We start from the raw sequence: 17,866 nt of genomic DNA on the forward strand, positions 1-17,866 counted from the left end.
CCTTCCTGTCCTCAGGCTGTGTGTGGACGGAGCGCTGCTCATCTGCTTTCCCATCCCTCTTGCCTGTCACCTGGCTAGTCATTCTTCCAGATGCAGTTCCAGCATCTCCTCCACCAGGAAGCCTCCTTGATCTGATGTCTGAGGCCTGCTCTGGGCCTATCCCCCCCCCCCCCCACAGAATCCAGAAACTTCTAAGTTGCAGGACTGTGTCACAATCCGTGTCATGAGCCCAGGATACAACCCAAGGCCCCTTACACAGTAGATGTATATTAAATGCTGAATGAATGAATGAGTGAATGAGTGAGCAAATGAATGAATGTCAAACCTTGGAAGCACAGCTGTTATGGAGAAGATCACCATGCCGGGCAGGTGGTGTAGCTCTGGTGTCCCACTGGCTGGGTCTGACCCTGGCTCTGCCCCCTACCGGCTGTGCCTCACTTGGCGCATCTGTAAAATGGGGACGGGAAGATAACGCAGCCCGCGGGACTGTCGCCAGCTGAATGAGGTGACACATTCACAGTGGAGAACAGCCCTCGGCACGTGGCCAGTGGCCCATGACAGTCAGCTAATGTCATGCAACGGCTCTCAAGATACGGTGATTCTCTGCTCTGAGTTACCTCTGCTGGGACCATCCTTGGACCTCGCTCCCAGCCTCCCAGCCTCCCAGCCTCCCAGCCTCCCAGCCTCCCAGCCTCCCAGCCTCCCAGCCGGCGGTTTCCCAGGAGGCTCCCTCCTCACGGGTTTGGATTCCCCTACATTCTCCTCCGATTCTCCTACGTTCTCCTCCGTTTGAAAAGAGAGGCAACAACAGCAAGCTGGCCTTCTCTTGCCGGCTGGGCTCAGGAGGTGAAGCCGTGGCTGGGGGTCCCCAGCCTGTCCTGGGGGGGTGCCCTGGGACCCCGCAGACCCCTCTGAGCAGGGGCCAGGAATGGGGTCAGGGCTGGGAGGGAAGGAGGGAGTGAAGGAGGGGGAGGGTGGGAGGGGTCTCCAGGTGTTCCCCAAAGCAGCCTGGGTGCAGGATGGCTTCTGCCCCCTAATGCCACACCTCTGCTCCCCGGGGCCTCCCTCCCCCTCCTCTCTTCCTGCTCACGCCTCCTGCTGTCCTAGGGGCTTGGAAGGAGTGACAACCCATCCGTGCACTGTCCTGGTCTGGATTAGTCCCGGGCTTGAATTATACGTGGTGGGGGGGCCGCCTACGAATGATAGTAGTGGGTGTTCAGTGACACTTAGTTCATTTACCAGCTCCAGGCATGCGGTAGGTGCCACGGAAGTACTCCAGGTAGGGTCCACGTGGGTCTCTCAGGTGTGGGAGGGGAGCGTGGACCATTCAGCTTAGCTCTTACATGATGCACTGCCGTTCGGACCCATCTATCACCATAGGTCCCAATGGGTGTTTGCCGAACACCACACACCGCCGCCTTCCCTCGTGAAGCATTTATGGTCTCACATGCGTTGTTAGTTTGAGGCACGAGACAAATCTTCGGTAGGGGTTTTGGTCCCATTCTACAGATGAGGAAACTGAGCCATACCAGGGGAGAACTGACAAGGAGGAGACTAGGGGCTGCCTCTCTGACTTGATCCCCGTCCTCACACCATGTAACCGACAGCAGAGTCCTGGGCTGGTTCTGTGGGTCTGAGGAAGGGCCCGAGTCCCACTGAAGGCTTGACCCTCCTCCTCGCAAAGTCCAGTACGTTTCTGTCAAAACTTCTCTCTCGGATCTGCCGTTCCCCCAGGCTGCAGAGGGGCCTTAGAAAATCTATGGAAACACGTCTAGCTGGAGGGCTCGTGGCTGTGAACCATTTAAAATGTTCTCTCCCCTTCCTGGGTCTTACTGTTTTAAGATCCCAACCATAAAAACATCTGGCACTTGTGGTCTTTTTCCTGCACTGCACCATTTGACCCTCTCAGTACTGGCGGGGCTGGGGTAGGACTCTTCCCATTGTGCAGATGGAAAGACTGAGTTGCAATTGGCTTGGTGGGTTGAGAACGGGCCTCGGGCCTCTGCCGGTTTTCATCAGACCCTCTGACGCGCATATTCAGGGCAGTGGCCAGGGGTCACTTACTCCGGAGAAGAGGTGAGCAGCCTCCGGGAGATGGGGAGTGGAATCCAGACCACCTTGCTTGGGCCCCAGGGGGGGCTCAGGTCAAAGCCCCAGGGTAGGTTTTTGCAGTGGGCAGTGCTGGCAGGCCCGCAGCTGCTGGGAGTCTGGCCCTTTTGTTCAGGCTCTAAAGATTCGAAGAAGCCCCTCCCAGCTCTGCTAATCCCAGACCGTTTGATGCCTGCTTACAAGCTCCTGGCTTCCCTCAGGCCAGGACTTTCAGGCTTCCCAGGTTGGGCCAGGATTGCTGGAAGTTACTGAGGGCAACTGCTCCAAGCAGCAGTCCTCAGCCACCCCCCACCCCCCAATACAGGCACTCTCCCCATTGTATGGAGGGGAACCTGAGGCCCCAGGGAGGTGTCTGGACTGGCTCAGGGTCACCTAGTTGGGAGGTGAGGACGGAGATTTGAACCTGTCCAAAGCTGGCTGTGCTCCCCCTCGGCCCATGCCCCCGGACTCTGCACATGGGATGGGTTGGGGGCGCCTGGGACTGCATCTGTAGTGGAGGTGAGTACCCCCTGCTGACCTGAATCTCTGAATCGTGCATCGCTCCAGGGACCCTGGCAGCGAGTCTCTAGGTAGTTGATGTGTTGGCATCACTGAAGGAGCCACCCAAAACAGGAGGAGAGAGGGTGAGGAGGAGGGAGGTAGGAAAAACAAGGGGAAAAAATCTTTCTTCTGTTTTTTTTTTTTTTTTTTAATGTGGAAAAACACTCTTTCCCAGGGAGACACGTCAATCCCACGCAGGCCCAAAGGTCTGCGATCTGAGGCAGTGCCTTGAGCAGCTGCTCCGAGAGGCATCAACAAATACTTCTATTTTATTGCTTTGGGCCCCAAGTGATTGAAACTCCAGGTCTGGGTGCCTCAGCCTCCCAAATGGAGGGTTCTCACCTCCTGCCCAGCCCGCCCCTCCACGCCCCTCCTGACCCTCTCTCCCTGTCCTTCCCCTGCTGTTAGCCAGGCCCATCAACGGGGCTCGGGGCTCAGCCACATACAGGTTGAGGTGCCGGATTCCAGGTCCCAGTTTCTGCCTAGGGCTTGCTGAATGCCAGGGGGTCATCTGTGGGGGCAGCCTGGGGGATGTGTAAGGAGGGGCAGGGCGTCTGGTGCAGGTCTGAGCCTCCACTCCCTTCCCTGGGCACCAGGACAGGTGGGTTCTGGAAGCTCCAGCTCCAGGCTGCAAAGTGGGAAGGTTTAGCAGGACAGAAGAGTCCTTCCGGCCTGGCTCCTCTCACCTGGGCCCAACCTCAGGACTGGCTGGAAATCTCTGAATTGGGATCACACCAACAGCTTTCTCTTTTCTGTTTTTTCCCCCTGTCTCCTGCCTTGATTTCCATCTTTTTCTCCTCCCTCTTTTTCCAACCCTCTCCTTTGTGTCCCTTTCTTTAAAAAAATCAGGCAAATTAGGAGTCAGTTCACTTTTATATCAACACCACTTCTCCAGAACATTTCCCTTAGCTGCAGCACTTGTAAGGGCCTCACTGATATTCCCGGACATTAACTGATATTTGGACATTAATTAGTCCAAAGAAGGGGTTAAGGATAATAAGAAAAACCAGGCCTGTGACCACCACCTCCTCTGGGCAGCCTGACCCCCCTGCAGCTCAGACGTGGGAGGACATTGGGCGGGTCCAGAGATATTTTTGTGCCTCCTTTGGGAAAACTCTCTTGGATGGATCTAGCCTGTCCACAATATGCGGGGACCTTATGATACCCTGACTGTGCCAGGGACAGGTCTGTTTACTGCTGGGCTGGGCCCCAAGGGGGCCATGGCCTTGAGTGTGGACGCTGGAGGCCAAGAGGCCAGGATCTGATCCCCAACTCCCAACACCTCCTAGCTGTCTGGCTCCAGGCAAGACCCTGAACCTCTCAGAAACTCAGTTTTCACATCTGGAAAGTGGGAGTAACGATCACGGCTAACTCAGGATGCCCTTGAGAAGAGTCCACGAGAGCAACCGCCTGAAGCACGGGGCCAGTGCCTGCCTCACAGTCACTGCCCGATGAATGCTCACGGGGACTGATGGCCACGTTATGAATTGTAAGGTCCCCGGGGGCAGAGTATCCCAGGACTCACAGCCGGGTCTGTTTGTGCAAGAGTGGATGATGCAAACAAGAACAGCGCCAGGCGGGGGCCGCTGCCAGCTCCCGGGGGAGGCCGAGCTGTAAACAGGCCTGCCACCAGCTGTCGGGACCCATCCAACTGTTTTGGAAGTGACTGGAGCATCTGCCGCTGGCTGCTGGCTGTGCTCTGCCCCCGGCCTCCGCTGCAGAGGGCAGGGAGTGTGGTTGCTCTGCTGGCCCCAGCTGCCTCTGCCTGTGCCCTGGGGCTCTCTCCACCCCTGTCTCACACCCCAGCTTTCCCTTATGTGAGGAGAGCTGTGCTGTCCTTCCTGCACGGCGGGGGTGGGGGGTGGGGGTGGGATGGGGGGCTTGGCCTCCCCACGCCTCATGTCTCCATCCTTTGTCTGGTTCTCTTCCCCCACCCCCTTCCAGGCCATTCCCCTGGTTTCCGAGGAGCCACCTGAAGTCAGATCCCACCTGCACCCCCTTTGCTCAAAAACAATCCAAAATTGTTCCATCCTCTTGCCTGGCCTGGTGGGAGCTGCATCTCCCTCTGGCTTCCCTCCTCTCCCTGCCAGTTTTGCCCCCACTTCTCAGCCTCATGACCCTTTGTTATAGCCACTGTGCATTTTCCACTGTCACCCCAGATCCACCCTGACTTGCTGACTTTTGCCCAAGCTGCCCTTCCACCTGGAGGGCCCTTTCTCTGCCACTCCGCCTGGGGACATCCACCCAGCTTTTCAAAAGCTATCTCCTCCCTGGATATGTCCTCATGGACTCTCTGTCTCTCTGTCTCTCTGTCTCTGTCTCTCTCTCACACACACACACACACGCACGCACACATGCACATGCACACACACGCACACATGCGCACAGGGGCTGGTCTCCCATCCGGGCCCTCCCGAAGCGCATTGTTGCATAACATTGTCTCTCACTCTTTACATTGTGTCACAGTCTCTGCAGACTAATTTCCTCCCCTGAACCCCAAACAGTTGCAGGTACAGCTCACCACGCACCTGGCTGCTCTCGCCCCACAAAACTGTGCACGCAGACGCACTCCAGAAACGCCGCAGCACATTGATGCCCACGTGCATAAACCTAGCTCCCTATTCACCTGACCTAAGAGCCTTCCTGAAACTCACCTGTCCCCCTCAGATACTGCCCAAGGCCCACGGAACCCACAAGAGCTCCACTGCTAAACCCGTCCCGTTTCCATGTTTAGAAGTGCACAGCGGGTGATATTCTGAGGCGAGCGTCCTCCAGGAGAATGCATAAGTGCGTGCGTACCGGCTGATTCTCTGTCCCCCCCAGGTCCAAAGTGTCCCCCCAGCATGCTTCATAACCCAAGAGACAGGAGAGACAGAGAGAGAGAGAGAGAGAGAGAGAGGTGCAAGCAAGTAGTCTTGACGATAAGGAGTCACAGACAAGCAGTGCAGTGGTTAAGTCCCAGCCAAACAATCTTTCTCGAAGTCCGTGGAAGAAGGTTGAAAGCATGCATTACCTGTTAGGCTCTGAAACAGGGGCACACAGTTCAGGGGTACTAAAAAGGGTTTTCTTGAGGGTGTCTGAACTCAGAACATGCTCCCTGAGTTTTCCTTCTGCCCTGGCCCTGAGGCTCCTGGCTCCTCTGCCAGGCAGTTCTGAAATGCTTTCCTTTGAAGCAGGGAGTTTATTTCGGGCCCACCGCATGACCCGCGATGGCAAGCCAAACTATAAGATGTTGTGCATCTCGAATGTCCTGTTTGGAGATCGCCCGGGGGAGGCCGCCCGCCGCCCGCAGCCCCTCCACGGTGCGTCAATTAGGGACCTCGCGGCAGAGAGCATCTCGGAGCACGGCCCTCACGTGACGTCCTCATCCGTGATCCTTGACACGGAGGCCATATATGGGTATGTTTCTGGAACTCCCCGGGAGGGAGCGAGAGAGGAGAGAGATGGGAGGGAGAGAGACACAGAGAGGGGGAGGGAGGGTGGGCCGCCGGAGCTGGGAGCCCAGGAGACAGAGCGGGGGATGCTGGGGCGCAGGAGAAGCAGGGTGCGAAGAGGTGATGGAGAGGGAGAAGGAAGGGCAGAGGTGCAGGAGGGGCGGGCGTCGGGCATGCCTGCGAGAGGAGAGAAGAGATCATGGGGGAAAAGAGGGCAGCAACGGGAGAGGGACCCTGGGATTATCCCGGGATGGAAAGGGGAGCGTGGGAACGCAGAGACAGAAGAGGGAGGCCAGGGGAAGGTGGGGGGGGGCAGGGAGGCAGGGGATGGACAGGAGGAGAGGGAAGGAGCCAGAGGGGAGCGTGTCTGGGTTGAGGGTAAGCAGCTTGGGCAGACCCCGGCTGAGTGTGCCCCCCCCCCCCAGAGCCTGCTTGGAGGTTCAGGGATGCCAGGGATGCCAGGGTGGGGCTGCGCTGCAAAAGGCAAGGCGACAGATAAGCAGACAGACAAACCAGCACGTGCACAAGCCCTGGCAGCCGCACCGGCGGAGGGAAGCCTTCCTCCAGGGCCAGGGAAGAAAGCCCCTGTTTCCGGAATAGATCGAATGGCACAAAATGTCACCACGGGGCACAGACAACACCCGCAGACACACTCACTGGGCATCCAGGATGCTCCTGGCACGCTGCCAGACACTTGCAGCCCCACAGGCTGGGGTGAGGGAGGGGGCTGGGAATGCCACCTGGTCTGTTCTTCCAAATGGAAAATAATTTCCATTTTAAAAGCCCATTCCCCGTGGAGGGTATTGGGTTTATGATCCCATAGCGTGATTTCTTATCAAGTCCAACTCGGGAGAGCCTTGGGATGCCTTTACAGCCTCTTGGAATATTCCACCTAGAAATAAATCTCAGTGAAGGCAGGGTACCCTGGGTTCTGGTGGAGGTTCTGGACGTCTGACCTGGTGCTGGGGACTGGAGGACACGATCAGTCCCGAGCTGTCTCGGGAGAGAGTTACTTGCTCTGGCACCTGCCAACTTATGCATCATCCCAGCTGCCCCACCCCCCAGGCTGCTGAGGTTGGTGGCCCCTCAAGGTTAGCTCATGCTCAGCCCCTGCCAGACCCCTGTGCCATGGTGAGGGTGTGAGAGAAGGGCAATGAGGGGCCACCCAGTTCTTTCTACCATTTGGGGATTTTCCTCGGCGGTTAGAGGTTCCAGTGGATCCCGTGGAGTGCATCCCTGTGGTCCTGCTGTTTCATGGGCTCCCCGCCGGGGGTGGGGCACAGGTCCCTCTGCTCTCTATCCAGACCCCCTCTCCAGACTTGGCCTGGGAGGGGTGGGCAGTGGGCAGGCACAGCATCCCTTCTCAGGTGGCCCCTTGCCTTACCTCTCCCTCCCAATCCAGACAAACCTCTTATGGTCGAGAGAGCTAGAGAAACTCACAGTCCAAATCCCGTTGCCTTATGCCTTCAATCAGTTTTTGAACATCAAGAGCCTAAATTGTGGGTAGAGAGTCACAGGGAATAGAAAGTGCATTGGGTGTGGCCAGCAGGGGCAGGGGCTGGCCAGGCACGCTTCCACGAATAAATGGCATCACTGCTCGGTGGGGGGATGGGGTAGCTGGGTGACGGGCATTAAGGAGGGCACGTGATGTGATGAGCACTGGGTGCTGAAAGCAATGGATGAATCACTGACCTCTACCTCTGAAACTAATGATACACTAGAGGTTAACTAATCAAATTTAAATAAAAATACATTCTTAAAAAAATGGCATCATTTTTCTGTACCCACACAACCTTCCTGGCAGGTGCTGTCATCACCCCCATTTCACAGATGCGGAGACTGAGGCTCAGGGGGTTGGGGAACTTGTTCGTAATCTCATGATGTATAAGAGACGGTTTAGGTCTGAACCGCAACTGCCTGATACAGAAAGCGGTGCCTTTAGCCACAGCCACCCACCGCCCCCGGCCACCCTGCCCCGTGTAACGGGGAATCCGCATGTTGGAGCAGAACAAGGAACTAACTCCACAACGTTACGGAGGTAGGTTGGTGAACATTTGCTTTTACCCTGATCCTGACTCATCCCAGCTGAGAGGCTTGATGCTGTGGTCAAAGTCCACAAAGCCCAAGCCAAAGACAGGTTGGCCTGTCTGTTGACACCACAGGCTGCTTCTCTGCGGAACAAACAGCCTGGGCTGACGCGACAGCTCCTGCCTGGAGCTGCGTAGTGGAATCCTATTAAACCTGCATCTGCTGGAGTCTACCCTGGAGATTCTTTACTACTATTATTATTATTTTCATTTTTTAGAGAGGAGACAGAGAGAGTGGGGGGAGGGATGGAGGGGGGAGAGAGAGAGAATCTTAAGCAGACTCCCTCTGAGTGCAGAGCCTGGCACGGGGTTCAATCCCACGACCCTGAGATCGTGACCTGAACCGAAATCAAGACTCAGATACTTAACGGGCTGAGCCACCCAGGCGCCCCTCTACCCCAGACATTCTTATGAATTCATCTGAGTCAAGGCCTGAACACTACTGATTTCTTAAAACTTTTTATTAGAGCATTACATACACAGAAAAAGTGTACCTATGTGTACAGCTCAGTCGAATTTTGCAAACGGAACACACACACACACACACACACACACACACACACACACACGGCCTATCCCTTCCAGGCTTCTCTCCTTGTTTATTTTAATCTGAATTCCCATAAATAGAGGTATGTGTACGTGTGTATGCTCGCGGGCATGCACACACGTGTGCGCATACATGTGATGGGGAGGCCGCTCATAGAGCCCTACACCTAGCAGGGCCCAGAGAGGACGCCAATGCCAGCACATTTCCCTATGACAATGACACCTCTTCCAGGAAGGAGAGAAAGAGAGAGTGGGGAGAGGAGGAGTCAGCTAAGTAGGGAGGAGGGAGCTGAGATGTGGGTCAGTGCCAAGTCCTGGGACAGCTCTGACCCAGCGATGGAATATCACCTGCTAAAATAAACACCCCCGTGGCCTTGGCATCCTGGCCCTCTGCCCTGGCTGCCTCTTGATATTAGTTTATTTTGGTTTCAAGAGATGAGGAACAGACAAGAGTCCAGTTCTCAACCTGGACAGCATCCTAAATGGGAGGGGTGGACAAAGGGCAGAGAGCGGTGGGGGGGGGGGTGAGGTGGGGGGGCCCACGGAGGCCAAGTCCCGGGAGGGAAGAAGGCAGATCTATGGAAAGGGAAGGAAGGGACCAAGGAGAACGCAGAGCCACATCCAACTTCTCTTCCTTTCTTTTTTTTTTTTTTTTTCTCTTCCTTTCTTTAAAGTGGGCACCGTGTCCTCTGATGTGTGGCAGGTTGTACTTTCCTCTGGACCAATCCGGATCCCCTCACCCTCCCAGGTACATGGGCTCCAGGGAGAGAAGACAGGCCACCTTCCCATTTCTAAAGAGTGGCGTCGGGACAGAGCCCTTACCCCTCAGGAGAAAGGGGCAGGCCAGCCTCATGCCCTATCAACACCCTACACATAGGGGTGACACCCACTAGGATGAGGGCCCCGAGGGACCAGTCAGCGGCTGCCTGGTTCAGCCCTATTCTCTCCAATGCCCCAAATGCATGTAAGGGGAGGAATCGTGGGATCTTACAAGGGTTCCCATCAAAACGAGCGGATCTGTGGTACAAGTCCAGGCCTGGGACACGGTGCTCCTGAAGCCGGCTGGGGCCTTCCTGAGTCACAACTGATCCTTCACACGAGAGTGGTCAGGACAGAAAGAAACGGCAGGACCATGGGCTCAGCCAGCCTCACCGCTCCCTGCTCTAAACCCCTCGTGCAAACCAGCGACCATCCCCGGCTGGCGGCGCTGAGCTACTCCTGCTCCGAAGTGCAGAGTAAGGGGATCCCTGGGTGGCTCAGTGGTTTACCACTGCCTTCGGCCCAGGGCGTGATCCTGGAGTCCCGGGATCGAGTCCCATATCAGGCTCCCTGCATGGAGCCTGCTTCTCCTTCTGCCTGTGTCTCTGCCTCTCTCTCTCTCTCTCTCTCTTTCTGTGTGTGTGTGTGTCTAATAAATAAATAAATAGAATCTTTAAAAAAAAAGAAGTGCAGAGTAAGGCCATCTTGCACCCTCCTGGCTTTCAGCTCCTGGGAAAGACCCATCGGCTGCAGAAACCCCGGAGTCCAGGACCATCGAGGTGAGGGTTCTGACTTTCTCCAGTGGATGTCTTGACCCCCAGAGGGTGTCCCGGGCCTGGTAGGAGAGGGTCGGTCCCAAATGGCTGGGATCTGCTTGGCCAACCTTGTGCAGATGGTATCTTCCTTGTTGGGAGATGCCACCCACATGCAATCCCAGTTAGCACCACACCATCCTGTCTCTAGCATGGGAACCAGTACCAGATAATCCCCGCCTATTCCTCACCTGCTGCGGGATCCTGGCCACAGCCCCACACCTCACTGAATCTGTTTCATCTTCTGAGAAAAATGAGAGAGATGACTCCACTTTCCAATGGCTATTAGGGGGTGAGATGAGATCCGGGGCTCAAAGAGCTCACCTGAGGCTCAGGACTCAGGAGATGATGAGTCCTTAGGACTTCTTCCTCTGTACCTGCTACCTGCAGGGGGCTGTGTGGGAGGCGAGGGCATTTCCCATGGCCAGATGAGCTCAGGCAGCCGGTGGGCCTCATTGGGCTGACCCATCCCAGAGGCTGCTGGCCCTATTAGCTGGTCAGGTCACGTGGCCCCCTCCAGAGCCTGGTCTCACTGGGCCTGAGTCGCCCTTGGGAACTCAGAAACAAAGGTAAACCTGAGTGAGCTGCTGGGAGCAGGTGTTTTGTGAACATCACTGTATCCATAGCAGGGCTGGGAGCTTCCTATCGCCCTTTGGTAGGAGAGAAAGGACTCTCCCAAACAAGACCAGCACGCAGACCCTACCACCCATCCTCCTTCCCAGGGATGAGCCACTGGCTGTGTTGGGCGTCATATGCCCTGCTGGCCGCAGCAGCTCCTGGCTGCCCCCTCATCATCTGGCCAGAGCTGAGGCCAGATCTCAGACCCATTCCTTCTATAACTGCAGTGAAGAGGGTAAGGCAAATGCCTCTCAAATGCAGTCCCTGGTGCCGCCACTCTGGAGGCAGAGCTCACGGGGAGTGCGGTGGCTGCTGCACACATGCAGCTGTTACTGATTTGGCTGCTGAAGGGCAGTGGCCTGCTCCCAGGCGTCGGTTTCACCCCGGCCCTGCTCCCTGGGGAATCCAAAGTGGCCAGTGATGTGACATTACAGGGGTGTCAGCCAGCCCCGCTGCTCTGGGGATGTTCCTGGGTTTGCTGTGAGGAGGAGGGCAGGGCTGGTGGGTGTGACGGGTGTGAGCTGGTGGGCAGGGGGTGGACCTGGTGTCCCGCTGCACGGCTGCCCCTGAGGGAAGAGCCAGCATCCCACTGTCACAGGTGGGGGCTCAGAACCCTCCTGGGACTTACCCAAACTCGGTGACGGTGACACCTCCACCTGCTGGCCCCTGTCCCACACAGAACTGAAAGAGAAGAGCAAAGAATGTTGGAACAGGAAGGTCCTAGAAGTTCCTCTGCTCCAGCACCCTTTTCCTGAGGCTAGGAAACCAGAGCTGGAGAGCCATAGGAGCTGCCAAGGCTTTGAGGAGACCACAGCTTCCAGAAACCCACTCCCGGCTTCCGCACACCTCCCTCCCAAGCTGACAGTGGGATCTTAGCGGTTGACGGTCACGTTGTGCTGCAGACACTAGCACCCAAGTTGTTGGGCAAATGGGCAGGAACCCGGCCACAGCAGAGGGAGACGAGCCCGGAAGGCAGGCTGGGCCTCCTCATGAGCACATTTAAGCTGCCTGCTGCCCCCTGGAGAATCCCAGAAATGCTCGGGTAGGAGGATGTGGTTTATAATAGACCACAAGCCCCAGTGAACAGCCAGTGGCTTCAAGCACGGGCAGTCTGGGTGTCTGTGTCATTGCGCCTTGTTGTTCCCACTCCAAGGGGTCAGGCTGGGGCCACTCCCAGCACAGAACCACTTGTAAGGTGACTGCCCTAGATCTCCCGGCAGAGCCCAGTGGCCGAGATCCAGACTCTGAAGTCGTCCGCCAGCTCCACCCTTGCTGGCTGTGTGGCCTTGGACAGCTTACTTAAGCTCTCTGCGCCTTGGCTTCCTGATTTATAAAATGAAGGAAAAATGACGGTACAGATATCTTTTTCTTTTTCTTTTTTTACGATTTTATTTATTTATTCATGAGAGACACAAACAGAGAGAGAGAGAGAGAGGCAGAGACACAGGCAGAGGGAGAAGCAGGCTTTCTGCGGGGAGCCTGATGTGGGACTCGATCCTGGGTCTCCAGGATCATGCCCTGGGCCGAAAGCAGATGTTCAACCACTGAGCCACCCAGGTGCCCTTCAGTACCCAAATCTCATAAGAAAGTATATCTTTCTTAGAAGAAGACTTATAAATGTTAGTGGTTGTTATTAATTTAAACTTCCTTGTAGAGACAGAGGGGATGGCGGTTGGCTGGAAACAGTGCTTCCTAACTGGGGACAATTTCCTCCCAGGGGACATTTGCTAATTCTTGGAGACATTTTTGGTAGCCACAGTTGAAGGGGCATTGCTACTGGCATCTAGCAGGTAGAGGCCAGGGATGCTTCTAAACATCCTACAAAGCATAAACATTCAAACAAAGAAACAAGCACCCTACACAGCACAGAACAGTCACCCCAATGTAGAGTTAACAGTCCAAATGTCCAGGACGCCTGGGTGGCTCGGTGGCTGAGCGTCTGCCTTCAGCTCAGGGCTTGATCCTGGAGTCCTGGGATGGAGTCCTACTCCTACATTGGACTCCCCCCAGGGAGGCTGTTTCTCCCTCTGCCTGGGTCTCTGCCTCTCTCTGTGTGTCTCTCATGAATAAATAAAATCTTTAAAAAAAAAAGAAAACAGTCCAAATGTCCACGGAGCTGTGATGGAGAAAGCCTGATGGAAAAAAAGCCAGTGGGTCTGCACTGAGCAGATGAGGGGAAGAGGAAGGGGGCCCCCCTTCGTTCCTGGGGGTGGCTTTGGATTTCAGGAATAGCTGCCATCAAGAGGGTCGGGGGCTTGGATTTCAAATGCCTTTGACTGTTATAGGAATGGTGCATTAAACGGGCTCGTAAACCAGCCCTGAAGATCACCAGCAGAGGGAAATGCAGTTGCAGCTTGAGTAAAGCAAAAGGAACAGCCCTGGTGATCATGATGAGGTTGGAGTTTCTCCATTTAGCAGGAAAGGGGGAACCCTAGGTGGGTCTCAGCTCTGCCAGCCAGACTCCTGCTGGCGGCTGGTGCCAGCAGACACACGCACGCAGGTGTGCCAACGATGCTCAGCTCACAGGCATGCTACACCCACAGAGCTCACATTCTTTAAGTGAAGAAAAGAGGTGTGCTTAATCCACCCGCTGGCACCACAGTTGGTAAATGAACTAGTCCTGTAAAAATATTAATTAACTGTTGAACTCTCCTGTTTTCTAAAAATACGGTCCATATCTTTGTTGGTGTGTGTGCGTGTGTATGTGTGGGGCGAGAGGCACCCGACACAGTGAAAAGAGCTCAGACCTAGCCACCAGCATGCTGGGCTTGGCTCTTCTGGAAAGTTCTGTGTGACCCTACACAAATCGTTCCCCTCTCTGGAACCCTAATGGGAGAAAAGGTGCTGTTAAGCTACAGGCCCCTCCCAACTCTGGACGGTCTGTGAAACCAGAATGGGCAGCGACAAGTCGGTGCACCCATGTTATCTTTGTTCTCTGGGATCAAGATTTCTACTTGTCACTTGGAATTCAAATCAAGCCTACATTCGGATTTTCAAAACAGGAATAAAAACCGGGATAAGAATGATTTTGGAAGGTCTCTGAGTCCTGGGATTCCTCTCGTCGCACGTAATTTCCAATGACGGCTGTTGGCCGGAGTTTAGTTAATGTGTTTGCTGCTGGTCTTTGCACAAAGGCACATTCCCACTCATGCACACTCACGGTGTTGGACGTGACCCCGCCCCCAGATCCCCTGGGGACCCCTGGCTTGAGCAGACCCTGGGAAGGAGGGTGTGAGTTGTCGCACACCCTGGTTGGGGGGTGACCGTCCCCATTTCACAGCTAAGTAGGTGGAGGCTCAGAGACTTTAAGACACATTCCCACAGTCACTCAGTACAGGGTTCAGATTTTCAAAATTCCTCTCTCTCTCTCTCTCTCTCTCTCTCTCCCTTTGTCCCCTACTTCCTGGTTTCCCTGGCACCCCTGATGCCGGCCAGCATCGGCCCCAAACTGCACTGTCATAGCTCCTGGCCTGGCCCCTGCAGAGCGTGTGACCAGGCACACCCCACGGCCGCCGGGGTGGGGGCGGCCTCAGCTACAGGGCACCGCCAGCGCTGGCCGCCTGGGCCCGGAGCCGACTTCTCTGTTGACGCAGGGCCTGCTCTGTGGCCCCTGCAGGCGGCCAGCTGGCCCTTCCCTCGGGGCCCCTGGGCCTATATTTAACGGCAGAGCCTGGCCCGACAGGATCGGGTGTCTTGTGCTTTGCGCCCCAGCAGAGAATCTTCTGCGGGCTACGGTGCCCACGGCCGGCCGGGCTCCTCTGGCCGGCTCCCCCTGGGAGAAAGGCAGATCCCGAAGGATCTAAACAGGCCCCAGTTCATGCCTGTTGCTCGGTTGTCTTGATGGGGCCTCTGAGGCCCCAGTGACCAGCCTCGCACACCTTCCTCGGCCGCTCTCCTCGATCGATGCCCTCAGCCTCGCCCCACCTGTTGGCACACTCGGGCCCCTGGACCCTCTCGGATTGAACGCCCGTTGGCTGGGGGCAGAGCAGGAGTGCGGGCGATGCGGGTGGTGCTCTGGAGGCCCCGCTGAGCGTCATGCACACGAGGCAGCCGATTTCCCCTTCTCCCAGCAGGCCCTTCTCACTTGTCCCTTGGGAGTCATTACTAGAACCTTCTTCCGGGGGCAGAAGGCTGACATGAGTGACTCACCAAGAAAGCCTAGGACAGTGGCTGCCCAAGGCAAGTGCTTAGTAACTGTGACTCCTATTTCCATCCTCAAGGCACAAATTAAATGCCACAAGCCCTACTAAGAGCCAGAAGCAGGGTCAGCTGCTGGGATGTACAAGCCCTACCTGTTGGGAGGCACAGACTCAAAGACGGGGCAGGGGGTGGAGAGGAGGAGTGGGGGGAAGAGGCCGGGCAAGGAGGAGAGGTAGAAGGATGAGTGGGGTCAGGGAGAAGCAGTGGGGGAGGGGGAGGGGCAGGGAGGAGGAGTGAGGGGAAAGATGGGATCAGGGAGGAGGGATGGGGCCAGGAGGAGGGGTAGGAAGAGGGATGGATCAAGGAAGAGGAGTGGAAGAGGAATGGGGGCAGGGAGGAGAGGTGAGAGGAGGCATGCATCAGGGAGGAAGGGTGGGAAGAGGGGTGGATCAGGGAGGAGGGATGGGGCAAGGAGGAAGGATGGGAAGAGGGATGGATCAGGGAGGAAGAGTGGGAAGAAGGATGGATCAGGGAAGAAGAGTGGAGGAGGGGTGGGGCAGGGAGGAGGGGTAGGAAGAGGGATGGATCAGGGAGGAAGGATGAGGCCAGGAGGAGGGGTGGGAGGAGGGATGGATCAGGGAGGAGGGATGGGAAGAAGGATGGATCAGGGAGGAAGAGTGGGAAGAGGGATGGATCAGGGAGGAGGGATGGGAAGAGGGATGGATCAGGGAAGAAGAGTGGAGGAGGGGTGGGGCAGGGAAGAGGGGTGGGAAGAGGGATGGATCAGGGAAGAAGGGTGGGAAGAGGGGTGGATCAGGGAGGAGGGATGGGGCAGGGAAGAGGGGTGGGAGGAGGGATGGATCAAGGAGGAGGAGTGGAGGAGGGGTGGGGCAGGGAGGAGGGGGTAAGGGAGGCCTTCCAACAAAGGCCATGCCTCTTGTCCTGACTCTTGGCAGATGAAGCGTATGCAGTGCCCAGGTGGGTGCCCGGCACCCAGGCGGAGGGGACCACTTGAGCCAAGGCCTGTGGCACTGAAGCCCGTGGCCAGCTTGGCCACCACGGGAGACGGAAATGGCCACAGTGCGGACTGTGGGAGAGGGCGAGCGTGGGCTCGAGGCGTTGGCAGGGCTGGAGCAGGAGAGCTTTGTGAGTCATGCCAAGGGCTTGGACTGTATGGGGGGCAGGGGAGAGACAAGTGGAAGTGGGGGTTTGGGGTTTTGTTTTGTTTTGTTCTGCCTACAAAAGACAGACCTTTCCCGCTGGCTCATGTATCAGCCCGAGGTCAGCGCACAGGCTGGCGGGCGGCTCAGTGCCCCGGCTCCCAGGTCGCCAGCTGCTCCTTAAAGCCTGTCACTGTCGGTCCGCACGTTGGAGGCAGGGTTGCCATGGGTTCCAGAATTCTGTGGGCTGGGAAGACCAAGATCCAGATGCCGGCCGCCCCACATCTAGGGGGCCCCCACTTCTAGCTCGTGGAGGGGTGCTTTTTCGTTTTACCCTCACTTGGCAAGAGCAGGTCGGGGAAGCGGTGCAGAATGAGTGTCTTTCCTTTCATTTCTACAGCCCAGTACAAGGCAATGGGGGATGGGGGGGTGGGGGCTGAGAAAGGAGGGAGGGGGAGGGATGCAGGGAGTGAGAGAGGGAGAGATGGGGGGACAGGGAGCCAGCTGTCTTTGTTGGGAAATATCTGGGTACAAGTGTGGGGTGGAAGTGACTCCAGCCTTCGGACCTTCGGAGAAGGGAGGGGAGGAGGAGGAGGAGGAGGGGGAGGAGGGGGAGGAGGAGGAAGGGGACCTCTGCAGGACAGAGTGGAGAATTAGGGTGGAGGCAGGAGGGCCACAGGAACAGGTGGTGTGCAGGACCAGCCTGCACAGGTGCCCCTCCACCCGCCTGCACTTCCCAGGAGGGCCAGCTGGGCTCCCGGAGGGACGGTGCTGGGTCTGCTGGGGGCAGGGTCCAGTCAGGTGGAGATGGCAGGGGGCTTGGACGGTGGGAGAGCACGGGCCCCACAGTTGGTAGAAATCTCAGGGGAGGGTTTGGATGCAAGGGTCCCGAGCATCCCATGAGCTTGGAGCCAGTCACGGCCACGCCATGCAGCTGAGAGGCCCCGCGGACATCTGGCCACATGTGCTCGGCCTCCACTCTGCGCCTCTTGCCGGACTCTTAACAGAGCTTCTTGAGGGAGGATTGGGGCCCGTGTGTGGTATCTGTGACTCTGTCCCTGTCCCTGCCCATCTTGGCAAGGAGTGGCCTCTGAAAACATCATCAAGGGGACAAAGCCCAAGGGAGATTAAGAAACCCTAGTTGCCTTTTCTAGACTGAGCTGGCTTCCTCGGTTGCGGTCAGGTCTGCTCTGCCTCCTGTGCCCAGCTCCGTGCCCGGCAGGCTGGCAGCTCTGCCCAAGCGTCCTTGCCCTCTGGCTTTTGACTGAGTCCAGCCAGTGGGAGGCCACGTGGGCAGGACAAGAGACAGAGCGCAGGGTAATCATTTCTCCAGCCCACCCCCCGCCCCCCCGCTTGGCACCACGGTTCTGACAGGGACTCCATCCTGTCCCTGCAGGATGCGGCACCTGTCGAGCTGGACTCCGGGTGCCTTGCTCTGTCCTGGTGTCCTTGACGCTGCACACACCTCACCAGTGGATTCCTTCTCTTTACTTTTTTTTTTTTTCCCTTCTCTTTACTTATCTTACACTTGTGCCTGCGGAGTTTTGCAGTTGGGGTCATCAGCTTCCCTTTGAGTTTCACATAAGCAACAAATACTTTTATTTTTATTTTTTATTTATTTATTTATTTATTTATTTTTTTAATTTATTTTTTATTGGTGT

The 17,866-nt window shown here is 56.6% G+C and overlaps 1 protein-coding gene and 1 long non-coding RNA gene across 4 annotated transcripts in view; one reads left to right on the forward strand and one right to left on the reverse strand.

The window, feature by feature from the left end:
- ASB2 (ankyrin repeat and SOCS box containing 2) overlaps positions 1 to 6,021 on the reverse strand; it is a 43,964-nt gene extending 37,943 nt beyond the window's left edge. For 2 of the 3 annotated variants that reach the window (XM_072839760.1, XM_072839757.1), the window contains exon 1: positions 5,663 to 6,021. The gene's annotated coding sequence lies outside the window, so the exon portion shown is untranslated. Of the gene's footprint in view, positions 1 to 325; positions 448 to 5,662 lie in introns of all 3 variants that reach the window. The other variant, XM_072839759.1, reaches the window with a different exon arrangement.
- On the forward strand, positions 5,548 to 10,159 carry LOC140640415 (uncharacterized). The gene is made up of 3 exons (XR_012037142.1): positions 5,548 to 6,048; positions 7,888 to 8,121; positions 9,391 to 10,159. It is a non-coding gene; the product is annotated as an uncharacterized lncRNA (long non-coding RNA).
- The last annotated feature ends 7,707 nt before the right edge of the window (positions 10,160 to 17,866 follow it).

The sequence above is a fragment of the Canis lupus genome, chromosome 9, assembly GCF_048164855.1.
Source record: "Canis lupus baileyi chromosome 9, mCanLup2.hap1, whole genome shotgun sequence".
NCBI classification, from domain to species: domain Eukaryota; kingdom Metazoa; phylum Chordata; class Mammalia; order Carnivora; family Canidae; genus Canis; species Canis lupus.